General features: G+C 42.4%; 1 pseudogene; it reads right to left on the bottom strand.

Moving 5' to 3' along the window:
* Window positions 1–167: 167 nt before the first annotated feature.
* Window positions 168–23597, bottom strand: LOC110525738 (protein adenylyltransferase FICD-like; annotated as a pseudogene).

The following is a 23597-nucleotide window of genomic DNA, read 5'->3' as shown; positions in this document are numbered from 1 at the left end:
ATCCCTTTACGGACAACAATCTGCAGCTGAAAACATGTTTTCTATTCACAACACATATGTAATAATTAGTTCAAACGGCTGCACCTCTACCTGGTATGAGGAAACAAACCATGAGATTTCTGTAAAGATGCATTCTCCCAGTAAAAACTTTCAAGGTCATGCTATCATTGACACAGAGCTGCTCTTTATATCCATAAATCAACTGACATATCTTTACACTTAGAGCAAGATTAACCCCAAACTGGCAAATCTAAATAAAGAGAAATACAAAGCCAAACAGTCATGCGCCACTCACTCCCGTCCCCTCACTGTTGTGGACAGGGGTGGTTTGTTTGCAGTTGGGACAGGCCTGGTGGTGGCTGGAGCCAGGCAGCCCCACACTGTGCTCAGTGGTGGCGATTAGCAGGGTATCCAGGGTGATCTCTGTGCATTTGGCTATGAAGCGGACGTCACCCTTGTTGGCTGTGTCCAGAGCAGTGTAGTACTCTGAACTTTGCGTACAGTGATGGGTGGGTAGCGTGCCTGCATGAGCACCAGGTTCATTAGCAGCCGTGACGTGCACCCGTTTCCGTCCACAAAGGGGTGCACATACACCAGCTTGTAATGGGTGAGCGCTGCGGATTCCACAGGGTGCAGCTGCAGGGCCTCCTCTGGGTTGAGCCACTGCACCAGCTCCTGTGGGGAGGGTGAGATGTGGTGGCCTATAAAAACCTGGCTGGTACGCAGCCACCCACCCTCTACAGGGTCTGCGTAGCCCAGCACACGCCAGTGGATCTCTAGGATGTCATTGACAGTGAGGGACAGCAGCGTGGTGTTAATGTACTTCATGGCTGCGTCCACACCAATGACCTTGTTCTGCTCTTGGAGGCTCTTGCCGGGCACGGCATAGCGAGTCTCAATGATGTGGCGGATCTCAGACAGAGTGAGTGTGTTGCCCTCTATAGCCACGGTGTGGTAGATGTGGTAATAGTAGGTTTCCTCCATGACACGTCTAAGGGCAGAGTTACCCTTGGGGATGGACATCATACTGCTTACTTTACTGTCAATAACCCCAAAGTGGTGTTGGTCGATCTCCTCCACCAGGGGGAGTGTGCGGTCACTGCTAACCAGGGCCCTCTCGTTGCATGGTGAGATGGCCAGGGCCTTGGTATATAGGTGGTCTGCTTGGACAACATCCTTCTCCTCCTCCAGAATGGTCCCCAGCTCTGTCAGAGCTTCCACAAAGTCCGGGTTCATGTTGAGCGCATGCACCAGCAGCTTGTGGGCCTTTTCCTTCTTCCCCTGCTTCTTCATCTGACAGCCTGTTGCAGCGCTGCCTTGGCCTCCAGCTGGGTCTCTGCAATCCACACACACACATATATTACATAACCAGGCTGTGCTGTTAAAGAAGTGTATTAAAGGGATTCTTTGGGATTTTGGCAATTAATTTTGGGCCTTTATCTACTTCCCCAGACAGATGAATTCATGCATACCATTTGTATGCCTGCATGCACTATGAAGTAAGTTAAAGTTAGTTAGGAATTGCACTAACGCTAGTTGGCAACTTCCTTCAAACTGCACGCAGAGATATAAAAATGGTAACCACAAATTAATCTGGCTGTGGGGAAATAAACTCAGGAACATCCTCACTGTCAACTGCTTTATTTTCAGCAAACTTAATCTTGTGTTCATACAATTATTTACACATGTTCAAAAACAGACAAACTTCCAGATATGTGACTAACAGAAATTGAATAATGTGTCCCTGAACAAAAGGAGGACTAGACACTTGTCTATACAATGAAAACTGTTGACACGGCAGTTGCTGTGTGCTATGTATTATAGATACATTTCAAACAAATCTTAACCTTGTGACCATTCTATGCATTTGTTGTTCGTCATCAAGGTTGAGAGGAGTGCATCTTTGCTATAAAAGATCTCAGTAGCCAATGTGTGGTCACTTTCAATGGTTCATTAGAAATGCTGCATCATTGAAAGTCATTGCTATTGCAAAGCTCTTATTATTAAAGATGTAGTTTAAGTATAACTCTGACTCGTGTGTTAAGTTTAACTCTCCTCGTTTGATAATACAGAAATTAACCACCACAATCTCCTCCTCATGGACTGCACCAGATTTGCCAGTTCTTGCGCCAGGATTTGATCTTGTGCCTCTTGTGCCTCTTGTGTCTGATCCCAAATCCCCATCCCTACTTGCTGAGCTACCCGTTCAGGTGCTATAAAAAAATAAAATAAAAATTGAAAGATAAAAATCAAACAAAATTTGGAAATAAGGTGTCCTGTAGAGGTCAGTGTTTGAAAGAAACTTTGCATTGAAGAACGCACCGGCACCACTGCGAAATCAGTGGGATCTCGCATTTTGCAACAAGGTTCGAAAAAGCACATTACCAAAACAAAGCTTCGGACGTCATTGATCACATGGTATTGTTACTTTGAAACTATCCATTAGAGGTCGACCGATTAATCGGAATGGCCGATTAATTAGGGCCGATTTCAAGTGTTCATAACAATCGAAAATCTGTATTTTTTTGACACCGATTTTGCCGATTTCTTTTTTACACCTTTATTTAACTAGGCAAGTCAGTTAAGAACACATTCTTATTTTCATTGACGGCCTAGGTGGGTTAACTGCCTCCTTCAGGGGCAGAACGACAGATTTTCACCTTGTCAGCTCGGGGGATTCAATCTTGCAACCTTACAGTTAACTAGTCCAACGCTCTAACCACCAGTCTCTCATTACTAGCTAGCATTAAACTTATCTTATAAAAAACAATCAATCAATCATAATCACTAGTTAACTACACATGGTTGATGATATTACTAGTTTATCTAGCGTGTCCTGAGTTGCATATAATTGATGCGGTGCGTATCGTTGCTCCAATGTGTACCTAACCATGAACATCAATGCCTTTCTTAAAATCAATACACAGAAGTATATATTTTTAAACTTGCATATTTAACTAAAAGAAATCCAGGTTAGCAGGCAATATTAACCAGGTGAAATTGTGTCACTTCTCTTGCGTTCATTGCACGCAGAGTCAGTGTATATGCAACAGTTTGGGCCGCCTAATTTGCAAGACTTTTACGTAATTATGACATAACATTGAAGGTTGTGCAATGTAACAGGAATATTTAGACTAATGGATGCCACCCCTTAGATAAAATACGGAACAGTTCCGTATTTCACTGAAAGAATAAACGTCTTGTTTTCGAGATGATAGGATTCTACCATATTAATGACTTAAGGCTCGTATTTCTGTGTGTTATTATGTTATAACTAAGTCTATGATTTGATAGAGCTGTCTGACTGAGCGATGGTAGGCAGAAGCAGGCTCGTAAGCATTCATTCAAACAGCACTTTCGTGCGTTTTGCCAGCAGCTCTTTCGTTGTGCGTCAAGCATTGAGCTGTTTATGACTTCAAGCCTATCAACTCCCGAGATCAGGCTCGTGTATTCGATGTGAAATGGCTAGCTAGTTAGCAGGGTGAGCGCTAATAGCGTTTCAAACGTCACTCGCTCTGAGACTTGGAGTGGTTGTTCCCCTTGCTCTGCATGGGTAATGCTGTTCGAGGGTGGCTGTTGTCGTTGTGTTCCTGGTTCGAGCCCAGGGAGGAGCGACGAGAGGGACGGAAGCTATACTGTTACACTGGCAATACTAAAGTGCCTATAAGAACATCCAATAGTCAAAGGTTAATTAAATACAAATGGTATTGAGAGAAATAGTCCTATAATTCGTATAATAACTACAACCTAAAACTTCCTAACTGGGAATATTGAAGAATCATGTTAAAAGGAATCACCAGCTTTCATATGTTCTCATGTTCTGAGCAAGGAACTTAAACGGCACATATTGCACTTTTACTTTCTTCTCCAACACTTTCTTTTTGCATTATTTAAACCAAATTGAACATGTTTCATTATTTATTTATGTACATAGCCCACCTATAATTTAGCCCAAACAACTACCTCTTTCCCTACTGTATTTATTTGATTTATTTATTTATTTTGCTCCTTTGCACCCCATTATTTTTATTTCTACTTTGCACATTCTTCCACTGCAAATCTACCATTCCAGTGTTTTACTTGCTATATTGTATTTACTTTGCCACCATGGCCTTTTTTTTGCCTTTACCTCCCTTATCTCACCTCATTTGCTCACATTGTATATAGACTTGTTTATACTGTATTATTGACTGTATGTTTGTTTTACTCCATGTGTAACTCTGTGTCGTTGTATGTGTCGGACTGCTTTGCTTTATCTTGGCCAGGTCGCAATTGTAAATGAGAACTTGTTCTCAACTTGCCTACCTGGTTAAATAAAGGTGAAAAAAAATAAACTCAATTCAAAACTATTGCCTTTTTGAGTGAACTTTGGAGATGGCGGCTCTCTAGAAGTCCTTCATCCAAAGTTTGTTGAATGCAAGCACTGAAACAATCAGAAAACATAAACCTACTAAATCTACCTAAATGTGTGGCCAATTGTTCCTAGAGAGCTGCAGCACAGGAGGTTTTGTTCTAGCCAAGCCTCAACACAATTGTTTCAAACTAATCAACTAATTATGATCTTCAATCTAGACTGGGGATGTCATCATCAAGAGCCAGTTGTCTACTAGTTGTCACTTCTTTCTGACTCCGGTGTGAAAGAAAAGCAAGATAAAAATGTAGTTATGCCTAATATGGCAATTCATTATTTTTCCAAAACGAATTATATTTAAATAAGGCCATACATGCAAGAAGTGTTGACCTGGTGCATGCATATTTCTCTGTCCTCCGTTTGATTGAAGACCTCAATCTGTCTTTTTGCCTGGTACGCTATTGCTTCTAGAAAGAAATAGAGAAGAAACACCACATGATAGAGATGAGTTAGCTACAAGTTTAAAGCAATGAAAGAGCAGGCTAATTGTTACACAAAGTAATGTATTGGCTACATTTATGACAATAATACATCCATTTTCTTACCTTATCAAGCTTTAAGACGACACTAATTAACACTAATTTATCACTCAAAAAAGGTGTTATGCGTGACTGCACCACAAACATCTCTTCCTACACCACGGGTAGCAAAAGCGTAACCATTTGCAAAAGTGTAGTTTACTTTGATGTCAAGTCATATTGTTGATAACGTTACCTTAGCTTTTGTGCTTACTAACATGATAATGAACAGTGACTTTAGCATATTGAAATACATATTGGTATTGAAAGACACCAATGTCATCACCCAAAAATATGTGTTTAAAATATTGATGAAATCATTGGTTAGCTTACTAGTGTCGTGTCTTTGGCTATGCCGGAATAAGTGATATGACATGCTATTCTATAAAATAATTTCTCCTTAATTAATATTACCTGATTGAGCTAATCATGTAAATGTAATTAACTAGAGAGTCGGGCACCACAAAATAATATTTATAGAGCTGTTATCTTCAGAATAAACTCTTAAAGACCTAGTAATATTTTACATCAATAGCAGTCAATATTAATCGTCATCCTAATTCAATCTCATCTGAAAGTTGTAAATTCTTGGTTATCTGCACGAACCCTGGCTAACAAGTTGAAACCGCAATACAAAATTGGGTTTAATGATTTATTTACTAAATACCTAACTAATCACACAGAATTACACATACACATAATTAAATCAGAACTTGATTACAAATTACGTCAAAGGAAAACGTCCCTAGCGGGAGGAACAGATATGACAGCTTGTTACACAAAAGAAAAGGGGCTGGGTTTGAGTGAACGAGCGGGAAGACTGAGGAACAAAGGGAAGAAGCTGTGCTACCGTAAATACCGTATCTTATGCATTCTAAATTACCGCCCATTTGGAAAAGGAAAATGCTATAAATATTTACTCTGTGTATTTACTCTGTGTTGCCCAACCGAGTCCTTTGAAGAATGTCTCTGGTTGTCAATTGGATACGTTGTAGTAACGTCATTGGGTGATATACTGGATACTCTGTCTGTTCCTTCCTAACCCTTGTTTGCATCTGCTGTTGCTAACTCAACGGCTAGGAGGTATCACTTCTGTAGTGAATAAGAGTTCAAAGTTCATACCATTCGCAGCCAAAGCTCACGCTGATGTTGGCTTCGTTCTGTAGTTATTATCTGAACCATTCTGACATAGGACCTTCATCCTCACGTCCTCGGAACAGGAGGTTATATATCTTCAAGGGCTTATATAGTAAGGAAGAGGAGGGCGTGTTTGAAAAGTTTTATAGCCCGTCCCTTCACAGGGGCAGGCCACTAATTGAGCAGAGCCCTATCTTATGAAAACCCATATCTCACATTTTAGAAGCTCACATTTCATCCCATCACAAATAATTTCATATTCAAACATTTAAATTGAACAACAACAATCCGATAACTCTGATGTGTAGACTTTCCACTGTAGAGTTTGTCATCTTATCATTGATGAGAATGTCTCAGATGACAACCGAACTGTCATCATATTCATTAATAAGTACCACCGCATATGTTCCATTGGTCGGATTACCAGAATATAGTTAATTTCCCCCCACCTTCTGATGTTCCCAGAATCTCTATGTTAACCAAGGGTTTTGCAAATGTAACCTCAGTAGGGTAGAGAGAGGAAAAGGGGGGGAAGAGGTATTTATGACTGTCATAAACCTACCCCCCAGGCCAACGTCATGACACTAGCTATAACATTCATTTTGCAAAAATATGCAGGGGTGGAAAGTACTTAAGTAAAAATACTTTAAAGTACTACTTAAGCAGTTTTTGGGGATATCTGTACTTTACTACTTATATTGTTGACAACTTTTACTTCTACTTCACTTTTACTTTTTACTCCTTACATTTTCCCTGACACCCAAAAGTACTAGTTACATTTTGAATGCTTAGCAGGTATCAGGTTTGAAGGTAAGACCCAGATGCAGACTGTATCAAAGTAACAATGTTATTTACAGCAACAGGGCAGGCAAATGACAGGGCAAGGCAGGCAGGGGTCGATAACCAGAGTAGTGGGGGAAAGGTACAAGACGGCAGGCAGGCTCAGGGTCGGGTCAGGCAGAGGTCGGTAATCGAGGGGTGGGGCAAACGTACATATCCGTTTTGATACTCGTTTTGTCCGAGTACTCGGCACACCCCTAGTTTGCAACAACAAATGCATTTTTGTAAGGGAGGGGTTTGAAATGTGAATTGAAATTCCATAAGAGCGAGAGAGAGAGAGCTGCACGTGAGCTCACATTATTCAACATGTTTTGTACATAAGGATAGATTTGGAGTTATATAAACTTGGATTTTTCGGGAGGGACATAGGCAGGATGCTACCCTTCACAGCATGGTCTTCGCTCCAGATCAAAACAACCTAATTTTAGGTTAATTTTAATTTTAGGCCAAAATTACCTGTAGCGATTACTGCTACCAAGGATTCATTTTTCCAGGCTATACGGAGGGTGCTCTAGCAAACAAACAGCAGAGACCTGAGGACACCATCCAACCTGGAACTGAGAGAGTAGTGTTTGGTCTGAGGCTATTTTCAAAGCCAAGAAGAAAAATAAAGTACATTACAATTATGTATTTTACTTTATGGGACTGAATGCTGACTTAAGGCTGCCAGGCTTGCTAGGACAGACCAGATATAACTTCAATTTGCACTGAGGTGTGAGGTGTCGAGGCCTTTGGGCCCAACAAGTGGCAGGAGTCTTTGAAGGCCCCTTTGAAGCCCCCTCCCGCTGTTCAAAGACCATCCACTGGCATTTTCTACAAATCTGCCTCCAGAAATAAAAGCTTCTCTCGTTGCCTGCTGCATTGCTGCTTGGATTCCACCTGGCGATCTGTTCACCATCTGCCCTGGCTTGTCTACCCTGTCTGGTACAGGTACCCCCACCAGACTCCCTCTCCCGAGCGTTCACTCGCCTCCAGCACACATGCACTGTTGGGGCGAGTGACTCTGAACTTACAATGAATAGACCCAAGTCGTTATATATATTTTCTTTTTTTTCGTGTGCATTTTGCTATTTTGCTATTTGCCTCATGACTCCTGCTTGCTTTGTTGACTATAAACGTTCTTGTTTACCCAACCGTGGGACAGACTATTTGTTCCCACACTTGGGACATTGACTCTCTATTGGTTACACAGACTTTTGGCCTCCCATCCTATTCTAACCACCTCTTGCCGGCTTTGTATTCATGTTACCTAATGAAATTGCTGTACAATATGATCATTCAGATGTCATAAATCAGCACTGCAGAGATCTCCCTGTCCTCTGCCGTACCCTGATTGTATTACTGCTGATGATATCTGGAAATGTGCATGTACACCCTGGCCCATTTATTGTTGATAGCCCCATTTCTGACATGTGCTCTGATATCTGCTTCACTGATTTATGCTCTCGTAAAAGCCTGGGTTTTCTGCATGTTAACATTAGAAGCGTATTACCTAAAATAGATCAATTAAAAGTGTGGGTTCATAGCTCCAATCCAGATGTGTTGGTCATTACTGAGACGTGGTTAAGGAAGAGTGTTTTGAATACTGATATTAACCTTTCTGGTTATAACCTTTTTTGGCAAGACAGATCTACCAAAGGTGGGGGAGTGGCAATCTTTACCAAGGATCACCTTCAGTGCTCGGTTGTCTCCACCAAGTCTGTCCCCAAACAATTTGATTTGCTGGTTCTAAGCATTAAACTTTCAAATAGCTCTTTGTTGACTGTTTCTGGGTGCTATCGTCCATCTTTCTCAGATTATTGCCAATCCCACAAAGTATGACTCCAAACACACAGAAAAGGCTACTCTCCTCAACGTTATCCTCACAAATAATGCTAATAGGTAAGGACCTTAGTTATCACTGTTTTACAGCCTGTGTTTGTAATGGCTGCTCAGTAAAACGACCTGTCTTGATTTGTCATAGACGCTTGCTAAAAAACTTTAATGAGTAAGCCTTCCTTCATGAACTGGCCTCTGTAAAATGGTATAGAATCAGCTTGATCTCCTCTGTCGAATATTTTCAGTGGTATACCTACTGCAGCCTTCATCCTCCACTTACAACACCAATTCTGCCAGTCACATTCCTTTCAAGCTCCCCAAAGCACACACATCCCTGGGTCGCTTGTCTTTTCAGTTCGCTGCAGCCAGCGACTGGAACGAGCTGCAACAAACACTCAAACTGGACAGTTTTATCTCTCCATTCAAAGACTCAATCATGGAAACTCTTACTGACAGTTGTGGCTGCTTTGGTGATGTATTGTTGTCTCTACCTTCTTGCCCTTTGTGCTGTTGTCTGTGCCCAATAACGTTTGTACCATGTTTTGTGCTGCTACTATGTTGTGTTGCTACCATGTTGTTGTCATGTTGTGTTGCTACAGTACCATGCTGTGTTGTCATTTGTTGCTAACTTGCTATGTTGTTTTCTTAGGTCTCTCTTTATGCAGTGTTGTGTTGTCTCTCTTGTCATGATGTGTGTTTTGTCCTATATTTATATACAGTTGAAGTCAGAAGTTTACATACACTTAGGTTGGAGTCATTAAAACTCGTTCTTCAACCACTCCACATTTCTTGTTAACAAACTATAGTTTTGGCAAGTCGGTTAGGACATCTACATTGTGCATGACACAATACATTTTTCCAACAGTTGTTTACAGACAGATTATTTCACTTATAATTCACTGTATCACAATACTAGCGGGTCAGAAGTTTACATACACTAAGTTGACTGTGCCTTTAAACAGCTCGGAAAAATTCCCGAAAAGGATGTCATGGCTTTAGAAGTTTCTGATAGGCTAATTGACATCATTTGAGCCAATTGACTCAAATGATGTCAATTAGCCTATCAGAAACTTGTACCTGTGGATGTATTTCAAGGCCTTCATTCAAACTCGGTGCCTCTTTGCTAGAAATCAAATCAAATGTATTTGTCACATACACATGGTTAGCAGATGTTAATGCGAGTGTAGCGAAATGCTTGTGCTTCTAGTTCCGACAATGCAGTAATAATCAACGAGTAATCAATCTAACCTAACAATTCCAAAAATACTACCTTATACACACAAGTGTAAAGGGATAAAGAATATGTACATAAAGATATATGAATGAGTGATGGTACAGAACGGCATAGGCAAGATGCAGTAGATGGTATTGAGTACAGTATATACATATGAGATGAGTAATGTAGGGTATGTAAACAAAGTGGCATAGTTTAAAGTGGCTAGTGATACATGTATTACATAAAGATGCAGTAGATGATATAGAGTACAGTATATACATATGCATATGAGATCAGTAATGTAGGGTATGTACAGTGCCTTGCGAAAGTATTCGGCCCCCTTGAACTTTGCGACCTTTTGCCACATTTCAGGCTTCAAACATAAAGATATAAAACTGTATTTTTGTGTGAAGAATCAACAACAAGTGGGACACAATCATGAAGTGGAACGACATTTATTGGATATTTCAAACTTTTTTAACAAGTCAAAAACTGAAAAATTGGGCGTGCAAAATGATTCAGCCCCTTTACTTTCAGTGCAGCAAACTCTCTCCAGAAGTTCAGTGAGGATCTCTGAATGATCCAATGTTGACCTAAATGACTAATGATGATAAATACAATCCACCTGTGTGTAATCAAGTCTCCGTATAAATGCACCTGCACTGTGATAGTCTCAGAGGTCCGTTTAAAGCGCAGAGAGCATCATGAAGAACAAGGAACACACCAGGCAGGTCCGAGATACTGTTGTGAAGATTTCCCAAGCTTTAAACATCCCAAGGAGCACTGTGCAAGCGATAATATTGAAATGGAAGGAGTATCAGACCACTGCAAATCTACCAAGACCTGGCCGTCCCTCTAAACTTTCAGCTCATACAAGGAGAAGACTGATCAGAGATGCAGCCAAGAGGCCCATGATCACTCTGGATGAACTGCAGAGATCTACAGCTGAGGTGGGAGACTCTGTCCATAGGACAACAATCAGTCGTATATTGCACAAATCTGGCCTTTATGGAAGAGTGGCAAGAAGAAAGCCATTTCTTAAAGATATCCATAAAAAGTGTTGTTTATAGTTTGCCACAAGCCACCTGGGAGACACACCAAACATGTGGAAGAAGGTGCTCTGGTCAGATGAAACCAAAATTGAACTTTTTGGCAACAATGCAAAACGTTATGTTTGGCGTAAAAGCAACACAGTTCATCACTCTGAACACACCATCCCCACTGTCAAACATGGTGGTGGCAGCATCATGGTTTGGGCCTGCTTTTCTTCAGCAGGGACAGGGAAGATGGTTAAAATTGATGGGAAGATGGATGGAGCCAAATACAGGACCATTCTGGAAGAAAACCTGATGGAGTCTGCAAAAGACCTGAGACTGGGACGGAGATTTGTCTTCCAACAAGACAATGATCCAAAACATAAAGCAAAATCTGCAATGGAATGGTTAAAAAATAAACATATCCAGGTGTTAGAATGGCCAAGTCAAAGTCCAGACCTGAATCCAATCGACATGTGGGAACAGCAGACTGGGATAAGGATTGATTGAATATGTCCGTAAACACACCAGCCAGCTGGTCTGCGCATGCTCTGAGGACGTGGCTCGGGATGCCGTCTGGGCCTGCAGCCTTGCGAGGGTTAACACGTTTAAATGTTTTACTCACATTGGCTGCAGTGAAGGAGAGTCCGCAGGTTTTGGTTGCGGGCCGTGTCAGTGGCACTGTATTGTCCTCAAAGCGGGCAAAAAAGTTATTTAGTCTGCCTGGGAGCAAGACATCCTGGTCCGTGACGGGGCTGGTTTTCTTTTTGTAATCCGTGATTGACTGTAGACCCTGCCACATACCTCTTGTGTCTGAGCCGTTGAATTGTGACTCTACTTTGTCTCTATACTGATGCATAGCCTGTTAGATTGCCTTGCGGAGGGAATAGCTACACTGTTTGTATTCGGTCATGTTTCCGGTCACCTTGCCCTTGTTAAAAGCAGTGGTTTGCGCTTTCAGTTTCACGCGAATACTGCCATAAATTCACGGTTTCTAGTTTGGGAATGTTTTAATCGTTGCTATGGGAACGACATCGTCAATGCACTTTCTAATGAACTCGCTCACCGAATCAGCGTATTCGTCAATGATGTTGTTGGAAGCAATGCGGAACATATCCACGTGATCGAAGCAGTCTTGAAGCGTGGAATCAGATTGGTCGGACCAGCGTTGAACAGACCTGAGTGTGGGAGCTTCTTGTTTTAGTTTCTGTCTGTAGGCAGGGAGCATCAAAATGGAGTCGTGGTCAGCTTTTCCGAATGGAGGGCGGGGGAGGGCCTTATATGCAATCGATATGCTGATACAATTTTTGGAGTCTTGTTTTCAGATTAGCCTTGTTAAAATCCCCGGCTACAATGAATGCAGCCTCAGGATATGTTGTTTCCAGTTTGCAAAGAGTCAAATAAAGTTTGTTCGGGGCCATCGATGTGTCTGCTTGGGGGGGAATACATACGGCTGTGATTATAATCGAAGAGAATTCCCTTGGTCAGGTGAACAGTCAGGTGAACAGAAGGACTTAAGTTCCTGTATGTTGTTGTGATCACACCACGTCTCGTAAGTCACAAGGCATACGCCCCCACCCCTCTTCTTACCAGAAAGATGTTTGTTTCTGTCGGCGCGATGTGTGAAGAAACCAGCTGGCTGCACCGACTACGTTAGCGTTTCTCGAGTGAGCCATGTTTCTGTGAAGCAAAGAACGTTACAGTCTCTGATGTCTCTCTGGAATGCTACCCTTGCTCGGATTTCCTCAACCTTGTTGTCAAGAGACTGGACATTGGCGAGTAGTATGCTAGGGAGTGGTGCGCGATGTGCCCGTCTCTGGAGCCTGACCAGAAGACCGCTTTGTTTGCCTCTTTTACGACGTCGTTGTTTTGGGTCGCAGGCTGGGATCCATTCCGTTGTCCTGGGTGGAAGGCAGAACACAGGATCCGCTTCACGAAAGTCATATTCCTGGTTGTACTGATGGTGAGTTGACGTTGCTCTTATATTCAGTAGTTCTTCCCGACTGTATGTAATGAAACCTAAGATTACCTGGGGTACTAATGTAAGAAATAACACGTAAAAAAACAAAATACTGCATAGTTACCTAGGAACGCGAAGCGAGGCGGCCATCTCTGTCGGCGCCGGAAGTCATGGGAAAATCAAAAGAAATCAGACAATCAGTCAATTCTTCCTTGGGAGCAATTTCCAAATGCCTGAAGGTACCACGTTCATCTGTACAAACAATAATACGCAAGTATAAACTCCATGGGACCACGCAGCCATCATACCGCTCAGGAAGGTGACGCGTTCTGTCTCCTAGAGATGAACGTACTTTGGTGCGAAAAGTGCAAATCAATCCCAGAACAACAGCAAAGGACCTTGTGAAGATGCTGGAGGAAAAAGGTACAAAGTATCTATATCCACAGTAAAAAGTGTCCTATATCGACGTAACCTGAAAGGCCGCTCAGCAAGGAAGAAGCCAGTGCTCCAAAACCGCCACAAAGAAGTCAGACTACGGTTTGCAACTGCACATGGGGACAAAGATGATACTTTTTAGATAAATGTCCTTTGGTCTGATGAAACAAAAATAGAACTGTTTGGCCATAATGACCATCGTTATGTTTGGAGGAAAAAGGGGGAGGCTTGCAAGCCGAAGAACACCATCCTAACCAGGAAGCATGGGTTGGAAGGATCGTATTGTGGGTGTGCTTTGCTGCAGAAGGGCCTGTTGCATTTCACAAAATAGATGGCATCATGAGGTAGGAAGATTATGTGGATATATTGAAGCAATATCTCAAGACATCAGTCAGGAAGTTAAAGCTTGGTCGCAAATGGGTCTTCCAAATGGACAATGATCCCAAGCTTACTTCCAAAGTTGTGGAAAAATGGCTTAAGGATAACAAAGTCAAGGTATTGGAGTGGCCATCACAAAGCCCTGACCTCAATCCTATAGAAAATGTGTGGGCAGAACTGATAAAGCAAAATTTGAGTCAGGTTTGGAGGCCTCCAAACCTGACTCAGTTACAGCAGTTCTGTCAGGAGGAATGGGCCAAAATTCACCCAACTTGTGGCGCAGTGGTCTAGGGCACTGCATCGCAACGCTAGCTGTGCCACCAGAGACTCTGGGTTCGTGCCCAGGCTCTGTCGCAGCCGGCCGCGACCGGGAGGTCCATGGGGCGACGCACAATTGGCCTAGCGTCGTCCGGGTTAGGGAGGGTTTGGCCGGTAGGGATATCTTTGCCTCATCGTGCACCAGCGACTCCTGTGGCGGGCCGGGCGCAGTGCACGCTAACCAAGGTCGCCAGGTGCACGGTGTTTCCTCCGACACATTGGTGCGGCTGGCTTCTGGGTTGGATGCGCGCTGTGTTAAGAAGCAGTGCGGCTTGGTTGGGTTGTGTTTCGGAGGACGCATGGCTTTCGACATTTGTCTCTCCCGAGCCCGTACGGGTGTTGTAGCGATGAGACAAGATAGTAATTACTAACAATTGGAAACCACGAAATTGGGGAGAAAAGGGGGTGAAAAATAATAAAACATTTAAAAATCACCCAACTTATTGTGGGAAGCTTGTGGAAGGCTACCTGAAATGTTTGACCCAAGTTAACTTTTTAGGGATAGGGGGCAGTATTCGGAAATTTGGATGACCAAGGTAAACTGCCTGTTACTCAGGCCCAGAAGCTAGGATATGCATATGCATGGTAATATTGGATCGAAAACACTCTAAAGTTTCTAAAACTTTTAAAATAATGTCTGTGAGTATAACAGAACGGATTTGGCTGGCGAAACCCCGAGGACAATCTATCCAGGATTTGTTTTGAGGTCATTGTACTTTCCAATGCTTTTCTATGGGAAAGCCTAATTATTAGGACCCTAATTGCAGTTCCTATGGCTTCCATTAGATGTCAACAGTCTTTAGAAATTGTTTGATGTTTTTTTTTGTGAAAAATTAAGAAGTTTTCGCATTCTTTCAATGAAGCGCGCCAAATAAACTTACTATTGGGATATAAAGGACTTTATCGAACAAAAGGAATATTTGTTATGTAACAGGGACCCTTGTGATTGCAACCATATAAAGATCTTCAAAGGTAAGGGATTTATTTGATCGCTATTTCTGACTTTCGCAATGCATCTGCTTGGTTGGATAATGTTTTTAATGCTTTTGTTTGCGGGGCGCTGTCCACAGATAATCTCATGGTATGCTTTCGCAGTAAAGCCTTTTTGAAATCTGACAAAGCGGCTGGATTAACAAGAAGTTAAGTTTTTAAATGATGTAAAACACTTGTATCTTCATGAATGTTTGATATTACGAATTTAGTATTTTTGAATTTCGCGCTCTGCAATTTCACCGGATGTTGTCGAGGTGGGTCGCTAGCGGCACATCTAGCCCACAATTTAAAGGCAATACTACCAAATACTAATTGAATGTATGTAAACTTCTCACCCACTGGGAATGTGATGAAAGAAAATAAAAGCTGAAATAAATCATTCTCTCTACTATTATTCTGACATTTCACATTCTTAAAATTAAGTGGTGATCCTAACTGACCTAAAACAGGGAATTGTTACCAGGATTAAATGTCAAGAATTGTGAAAAACGGAGTTTAAATGTATTTGGCTAAGGTGTATGTAAACTTCCTTCTTCAACTGTATATATATTTAATCCCCCGTCCCCGCAGAAGGCCTTTTGGTAGGCCGTCATTTGAAATAAGAATTTGCTCTTAACTGACTTGCCTAGTTAAATAAAGGTTAAATAAAATGTGCTTTTTGGCTGTTCAGACCACTGAGGTATAATATGAACACGAGACAGCCTTCAAAATGTCCAACCTTTGTTTTCAAGGTAAGTACATTGGTTAGCGCTAATGTACAATAACGTTGGATGCCAGCCACCGGTAAACCCCACAGAAGAAATGGGGGGGCGACAATGATAACTAGTTAGTCGTACATTGGTAGATAGTGTCCTTTGTCCTCGCCTGTCAGCCACTGTCATCCTGCAGTTCTGTTAACAACTGCGAGGGCAGGTGTTCGACAGGAGGGAGCGAAGGACACTGTGTGCTAGCTTAGCCAGCTAGTTCGGTACACAACAGGCAGGAGGCGGGGGTGACAACGTGTGCTAACTAGCCAATTAGCATGCCAGCTAGCACATGGTGTCCATAACTAGCAAGCTAGCTAGTTAGCTAACACATGACATGGTGTCACTCCAGCCTCCAGCCTGCTGTGCTAGCAGACAGTGTTGTCGTGACGTGACTATCATTAATGTGATGACTGTTATTTTTTTTAATCAATTAACTATGTTCAATGATTACGTGATTAAATTAATCATGTAACAATTAACTCATTAGCAAATCATGAGGTACCACGGGAAAACTTATTTAACAAGTTTCTATCTCCTGACTTAAACTCAATCTATAAATATCTCTTACATCAATAACAGTCAATTATTATTTATTACATTATCTGTCTCATTCTGAACATTGTTGACTTTGTGAATCTGCACGAACCCTAACCTAAATGATGAATCAGCGATACACAAATTGGCTTAATTATTTATTTACTAACTAACTAAATAATCACACACAGTATAGGTTGAATTGATTACTAATATAATGCAATGAAAGGTCCCTAGTGGACTAACCCAATATGATGACTTGTTACACAATGAAAAGGGTGGGTAAAGAAAGAGCGGGAGAGACAGAGAGTGGGGTCACTTAGAAATGTTGTTGTTTTTGAAAGAAAAGCACCTTTTCTGTCCATTAAAATAACATCAAATTGATCAGAAATACATTGTTAATGTTGTAAGTGACTATTGTAGCTGGAAATTTAAGATTTTTTCAAATGTAATATCTACATTGGTGTACAGAGGCCCATTATCAGCAACCATCACTCCTGTGTTCCAATGGAACGTTGTGTTAGCTAATCCAAGTTTATCATTTTAAAAGGCTAATTGATCAGTAGAAAACACTTTTGCAATTATGTTAGCACAGCTGAAAACTGTTGTTCTGATTAAAGAAGCAATAAAACTTGCCTTTAGACTAGTTGAGTATCTGGAGCATCAGCATTTGTGGGTTCAATTACAGGATAAAAATGGCCAGAAACTAATAACTTTCTTCTGAAACTCGTCAGTCTATTCTTTGATCCTCACCCAGGAGCGAGTGTCATGACAGTGTCCTTCACCCCCAGCTGTCGGCCATGTGTTTCTCCGGAATACAGCAGGTGGGGGCAAAACCGTGTTGCTTGCTAACTAGTAAGCTAGCACACTGTGTCGCTAACAAAATAGCTTGTTAGCTAGATAGCACATGGCACCACCCCAACTTGCTGTGCTAGTGGGAGGCGGGGGCAACCGGTAGACAGTGTTAACGACGGTGAGGGTAGGTGTTTGTCAGGCGGGAGCCTCCAGGCTAGCAAGGAGGCCTCAGGGAGGAGGGGGCAAAAGAAGTCAGATAAAAAATATATATAATAGTCTCCAGCGACAATTATTTGATTAGTACAATGGATTCTTTGTGCACAAACGCAATGACAAAAGTGTCTTGTTAGGAATGGTTTAAATCTGACTTCTCTTTGTGGCCGTTTATGGAAAATGTCTTTCTGGGAAAAATAACAGATTTAGATTTTTTTTAAATTGGATTTGAGTCACTTCAAACTGCAAATGTATACAAGGCTTTAGCGATGCTCTGGCTTCCCTCCCTTTTTCTCCACAGTGCCCCAGCCAAGAGTGCTTAGTACCGCTGTCATCCACCCTCATAAGATGATGGGAGTGGCAAGACATTTCCAAAGAGCTTACACCACATTATTTATTTGTCCCCTGCTATGAGCGCACACACACACTTAATACATGCATGCGCCGGAGAAGTTGTTGTTGACGGCCCCGAAGAAGATGACTGACATTTTACTTGCTCCTAACGATTGTGTTTTTATATTTGTTTTTTTGCATTGTTTGTAAATGTTGCTGCTTACTGTCTCTTATGACTGAAAATAACTTCTGGACATCAGAACAGCAGTTACTCACCACGAATTGGCAAAAGCTTTTTTTCCATTAACTTCTTAAGGTATAGGGGGCAGCATTTTCACTTTTAGATAAATAGCGTGCCCAATTTCAACTTCCTGCTACTCATGCCAAGAATATAAGATATGCATATTATTAGTAGATTTGGATAGAAAACACTCTGAAGTTTATAAAACAGTTTGAATCATGTCTGTGAGTAGTCTTGCGCAAAACCCCGAGGACTAACCATTCAGAATAAAACATTTTTGAGGTCTCTGTTCAGTGAGTTCTCATTGGCAAAAAATGTATTTCTTAGGAACTTGTTTTCAGTTCCTACTGCTTCCACTGGATGTCACCAGTCTTTGGAATTTGGTTGAGGTTATTCATTTGTGCAATGAAGAAGTACGGCCATCTAGGAACTGCGTAACACTGTAGAGAGTTGCGCAAGACTTGAAAAGTAGCTTAGTTTGTTGTGTTCCTGTATTGAACACAGATAGACCCGTCTTCAATTTGATTGATTATTAACGTTTAAAAATATCTAAAGTTGTATTACAAAAGTAGTTTGAAATATTTTGGCAAAGTGACGTTGTGCATTTTGGAAGCAGATTTTTTTCTGGATCAAACGCGCCAAATATTTTTGGGATATACAGTGGGGAGAACAAGTATTTGATACACTGCCGATTTTGCAGGTTTTCCTACTTACAAAGCATGTAGAAGTCTGTCATTTTTCAACTGTGAGAGAAGGATACTGGAACAAAAATACAGAAAATCACATTGTATGATTTTTAAGTAATTAATTTGCATTTTATTGCATGACATAAGTATTTTATCACCTACCAACCAGTAAGAATTCCGGCTCTCACAGACCTGTTAGTTTTTCTTTAAGAAGCCCTCCTGTTCTCCACTCATTACCTATATTAACTGCACCTGTTTGAACTCGTTACCTGTATAAAAGACACCTGTCCACACACTCAATCAAACAGACTCCAACCTCTCCACAATGGCCAAGACCAGAGAGCTGTGTAAGGACATCAGGGATAAAATTGTAGACCTGCACAAGGCTGGGATGGGCTACAGGACAATAGGCAAGCAGCTTGGTGAGAAGGCAACAACTGTTGGCGCAATTATTAGAAAATGGAAGAAGTTCAAGATGATGGTCAATCACCCTCGGTCTGGGGCTCCATGCAAGATCTCACCTCGTGGGGCATCAATGATCATGAGGAAGGTGAGGGATCAGCCCAGAACTACATGGCAGGACCTGGTCAATGACCTGAATAGAACTGGGACCACAGTCTCAAAGAAAACCATTAGTAACACACTACACCATCATGGATTAAAATCCTGCAGCGCATGCAAGGTCCCCCTGCTCAAGCCAGCGCATGTCCAGGCCAGTCTGAAGTTTGCCAATGACCTTCTGGATGATCCAGAGGAGGAATGGGAGAAGGTCATGTGGTCTGATGAGACAAAAATAGAGCTTTTTGGTCTAAACTCCACTCGCCGTGTTTGGAGGAAGAAGAAGGATGAGTACAACCCCAAGAACACCATCCCAACCATGAAGCATGGAGGTGGAAACATCATTATTTGGGGATGCTTTTCTGCAAAGGGGACAGGACGACTGCACCGGATTGAGGGGAGGATGGATGGGGCCATGTATCGCGAGATCTTGGCCAACAACCTCCTTCCCTCAGTAAGAGCATTGAAGATGGGTCATGGCTGTGTCTTCCAGCATGACAACGACCCGAAACACACAGCCAGGGCAACTAAGGAGTGGCTCCGTAAGAAGCATCTCAAGGTCCTGGAGTGGCCTAGCCAGTCTCCAGACCTGAACCCAATAGAAAATCTTTGGAGGGAGCTGAAAGTCCGTATTGCCCAGCGACAGCCCCGAAACCTGAAGGATCTGGAGAAGATCTGTATAGAGGAGTGGGCCAAAATCCCTGTTGCAGTGTGTGCAAACCTGGTCAAGAACTACAGGAAACGTATGATCTCTGTAATTGCAAACAAAGGTTTCTGTACCAAATAATAAGTTCTACTTTTCTGATGTATCAAATACTTATATCATGCAACAAAATGCAAATTAATTACTTAAAATTCCTACAATGTGATTTTCTGGATTTTTGTTTTAGATTCCATCTCTCACAGTTGAAGTTTACCTATGATAAAAATTACAGACCTCTACATGCTTTGTAAGTAGGAAAACCTGCAAAATCGGCAGTGTATCAATACTTGTTCTCCCCACTGTATGTGGACGGAATTAATCAAACAAAAGGACCTATCGTGATGTTTATGGGACATATTGGAGTGCCAACAAAAGTAGCTCGTCAAAGGTAAGGCATGTTTTATATTTTATTTCTGCGTTTTGTGTAGCGCCTGCAGGGTTGAAATATGCTACCCTCTTTGTTTACTGTTGTGCTATCATCAGATAATAGCTTCTTATGCTTTCGCCGAAAAGCCTTTTTAAAATCTGGCATGTTGGCCGGATTCACAACGAGTGTAGCTTTAATTGAGTATCTTACATGTGTGATTTAATGAAAGTTAGATTTTTATATCATTTTAAAAAAATGTGCCGCGCTGCATTTTCCCTGGATTTTGCCAAAGTGGGACAAAGCGTCCCCTATATAAGAAGTTAATGAGTCCGACAAGCCCGATGTGAATGATATACTGCTTTCCCGGGAACAGGCCCAAATCCCCGTCATTTGCTTGAAGAGACGGCAGAGAAAAAGAGGACAGAGAATTCGTAGGCGATCGAATTAACCCCCCCTACCTTCCATTCTACTATCTAACGTGCAATCATTGAAAAAGCTAATCGACGACCTACGAGGACTATGCATATATGTAAACAACAGCTGGTGTGCGATAATAAGGAAGTCTTGAGGTTTTGCTCGCCTGATGTAAAGTATCTCATGGTAAGCTGTAGACCACACTATCTACCTAGAGAGTTTTCATCAGTATTTTTCTTAGCTGTCTACATACAACCACAGACAAATGCTGGCACTAAGACCGCACTCAATGAGCTGTATTGGGCCATAAGCAAACAGGAAAATGCTCATCCAGAGGCGGCGCTCCTAGTGGCCGGGGACCTTAATGCAGGGAAACTTAAATCTGTTTCAAAAAAATTCTATCAGCGTGTTAAATGTGCAACCAAAGTGAAACAATTCTAGACCACCTTTACTCTACACACAGAGATCATAATTCTATCCTCCTGATTCCTGCTTACAAGCTACAATTAAAGCAAGAAGCACCAGTGACTCAGTTAAAATGTAGCTTTAGCCGCACTGAGCTAACGGCTAGAGCTGCAGCTTTCAAGGAGCGGGACTCTAACCCAGAAGCTTATAAGAAATCCCGCTATGCCCTCCGACAAACCATCAAACAGGCAAAGTGTTAATACAGGACCAAGATTGAATCGTACTACACCGGCTCCGACGCTCGCCGGATGTGGCAGGGCTTGCAAACCATAACTGACTACAAAGGAAGCACAGCCAAGACCTGCCCAGTGAAACAAGCCTATCAGACTCGCTAAACTATTTCTTAAACTACTTCTATGTCCGCTTCAAAGCAAATAACACTGAAACATGCATGAGAGCACCAGCTGTTCCAGACGACTGTGTGATCACAATCTCCGCAGCCGATGTGAGTAAGACCTTTAAACAGGTCAACATTCACAAGGTCGCAGGGCCAGACGGATTACCAGGACGTGTACTCAGAGCATGCGCTGACCAACTGGCAAGTGTCTTTACTGACATTTTCAACCTCTCCCTATCCTTGTCTGTAGTACCAACATGTTTTAAGCAGACCACCATAGTCCCTGTGCCCAAGAACACTAAGGTAACTTGCCTAAATGACTACCGACCCATAGCACTCACGTCTGTAGCCATGAAGTGCTTTGAAAGGCTGGTCATGGCTCACATCAATACCATTATCCCAGAAACGCTAGACCCCCTCCAATATGCATTGGACAGCCTAAGAGACAGCCTATAGGAAGTAGGTCAGAGACCGGGCCATGTGGTGCCAGTGTAACAGATGATTGTGGACTACAGGAAAAGGAGGACCGAGCACACACCCATTCTCATCGACGGGGCTGTAGTGGAGCAGGTTGAGAGCTTCAAGTTCCTTGGTGCCCACATCACCAACAAACTAACATGGTCCAAGCACACCAAGACAGTCATGAAGAGGGCACGACAAAACCTAAACCTAATATTTGGCAATGATCCTTAGATCCTAAAAAGGTTCAACAGATGTACCATCGAGAGCATCCTGACTGGTTGCATCACTGCCTGGTATGGCAACTGCTCGGCCTCCGACCGCAAGGCACTACAGGGGGTAATGCGTACGGCCCAGTACATCACTGGGGCCAAGCTTACATCCAGGACCTCTATACCAGGCGGTGTCAGAGGAATGCCGTAAAAATTGTCAAAGACTCCAGCCTGCTTGCTACCTCACGGCAAGCGGTACCAGAGCGCCAAGTCTAGGTTTAAGAGGCTTCTAAACAGCTTCCACACCCAAGCCATAAGACTCCTGAATATCTAATCAAATGGCTTCCCAGACCATTTGCATTGCTCCCCCTCTTTTACGGCGCTACTACTCTCTGTTATTATCAATGCATAGTCACTTTAATAACTCTACCTACATGTACATATCACCTAAATTACCTCGACTAACCAGTGCCCCCGCACATTGACTCTGTACAGGTACCCCCTGTATATAGTCTCACTATTGTTATTTTACTGCTGCTCTTTAACTACTTGTTACTTTTATTTCTTATTCTTATTCAGATTTTTTAAACTGCATTGTTGGTTAGGTGCTTGTAAGTAAGTATTTCACTGTAAGGTCTATGTTGTATTCGGTGCATGTGACTAATACAATCTGATTTAATTTGATTTGGAGCGGAATTAGTGGAATGGTATCAAATACATAAAACACGTGCTTCCGTGTGTTGGATGCCATTCCATTCGCTCCGTTCCAGCCATTATTATGAGCTGTCCTCCCCTCATCAGCCTCCACTGATGCATACATAAGTACACCCACCCGCATACATACACACACTCGCTAAAGCTGCAGCTGTCTTCTTCCTCTGCGGTGCCCAGGGAAAACTGTGATTTATAGCATGAGAGAACTCTACTCTGCAACCTTAAGCAGTTCTAGTGGCCAAGTTTATTTTCTGTACAGGCTCCATCCTGCACTTTCAATTGAATGGGGGTGGAGGTGTAGACTACACACAACAGTGGCCTTGGCCGTGGCAGTGTCCAAATAGCCATGCCTGCGTCCTAAATAGTAGGCCGTTTGAAATTGCGAAAAATATGACAACAGCTGATCAATTGGATATGGGTATGTGCTACCGAAATCAAGAAATTGTCACGCATGCTCCCGCTCTTCCTCCCCCTCGCGCTAAAGGGCGCCAGGATCCCCAGCATTACGCACTCATGCCACCATCAGTACGCACACCTGCCTTCCCCCTGTCACACGCATAAGCGATCATTAAACTCACGTGGACTCAATTACTTGTGTCATTACCTTCTTTATATCTGTCTGTTCCCAAGCTCTGTTCCCTGCATCGGGATTAATTGTCTCATGTTTGTGTTACCCGTGTTCTGACGCGGCTCCTGTCTTCTTTCCTTGTCTGTTCCCGAATAAATGTCTGACTCCCCGTACCTGCTTTTCCTCTCCAGCAT

Source organism: Oncorhynchus mykiss, chromosome 6, assembly GCF_057628025.1.
Source record: "Oncorhynchus mykiss isolate SJ-2025 chromosome 6, ASM5762802v1, whole genome shotgun sequence".
NCBI lineage: Eukaryota > Metazoa > Chordata > Actinopteri > Salmoniformes > Salmonidae > Oncorhynchus > Oncorhynchus mykiss.
Note: the sequence above shows the minus strand (reverse complement) of the source record. Positions and strands in the feature narration are given on the sequence as shown.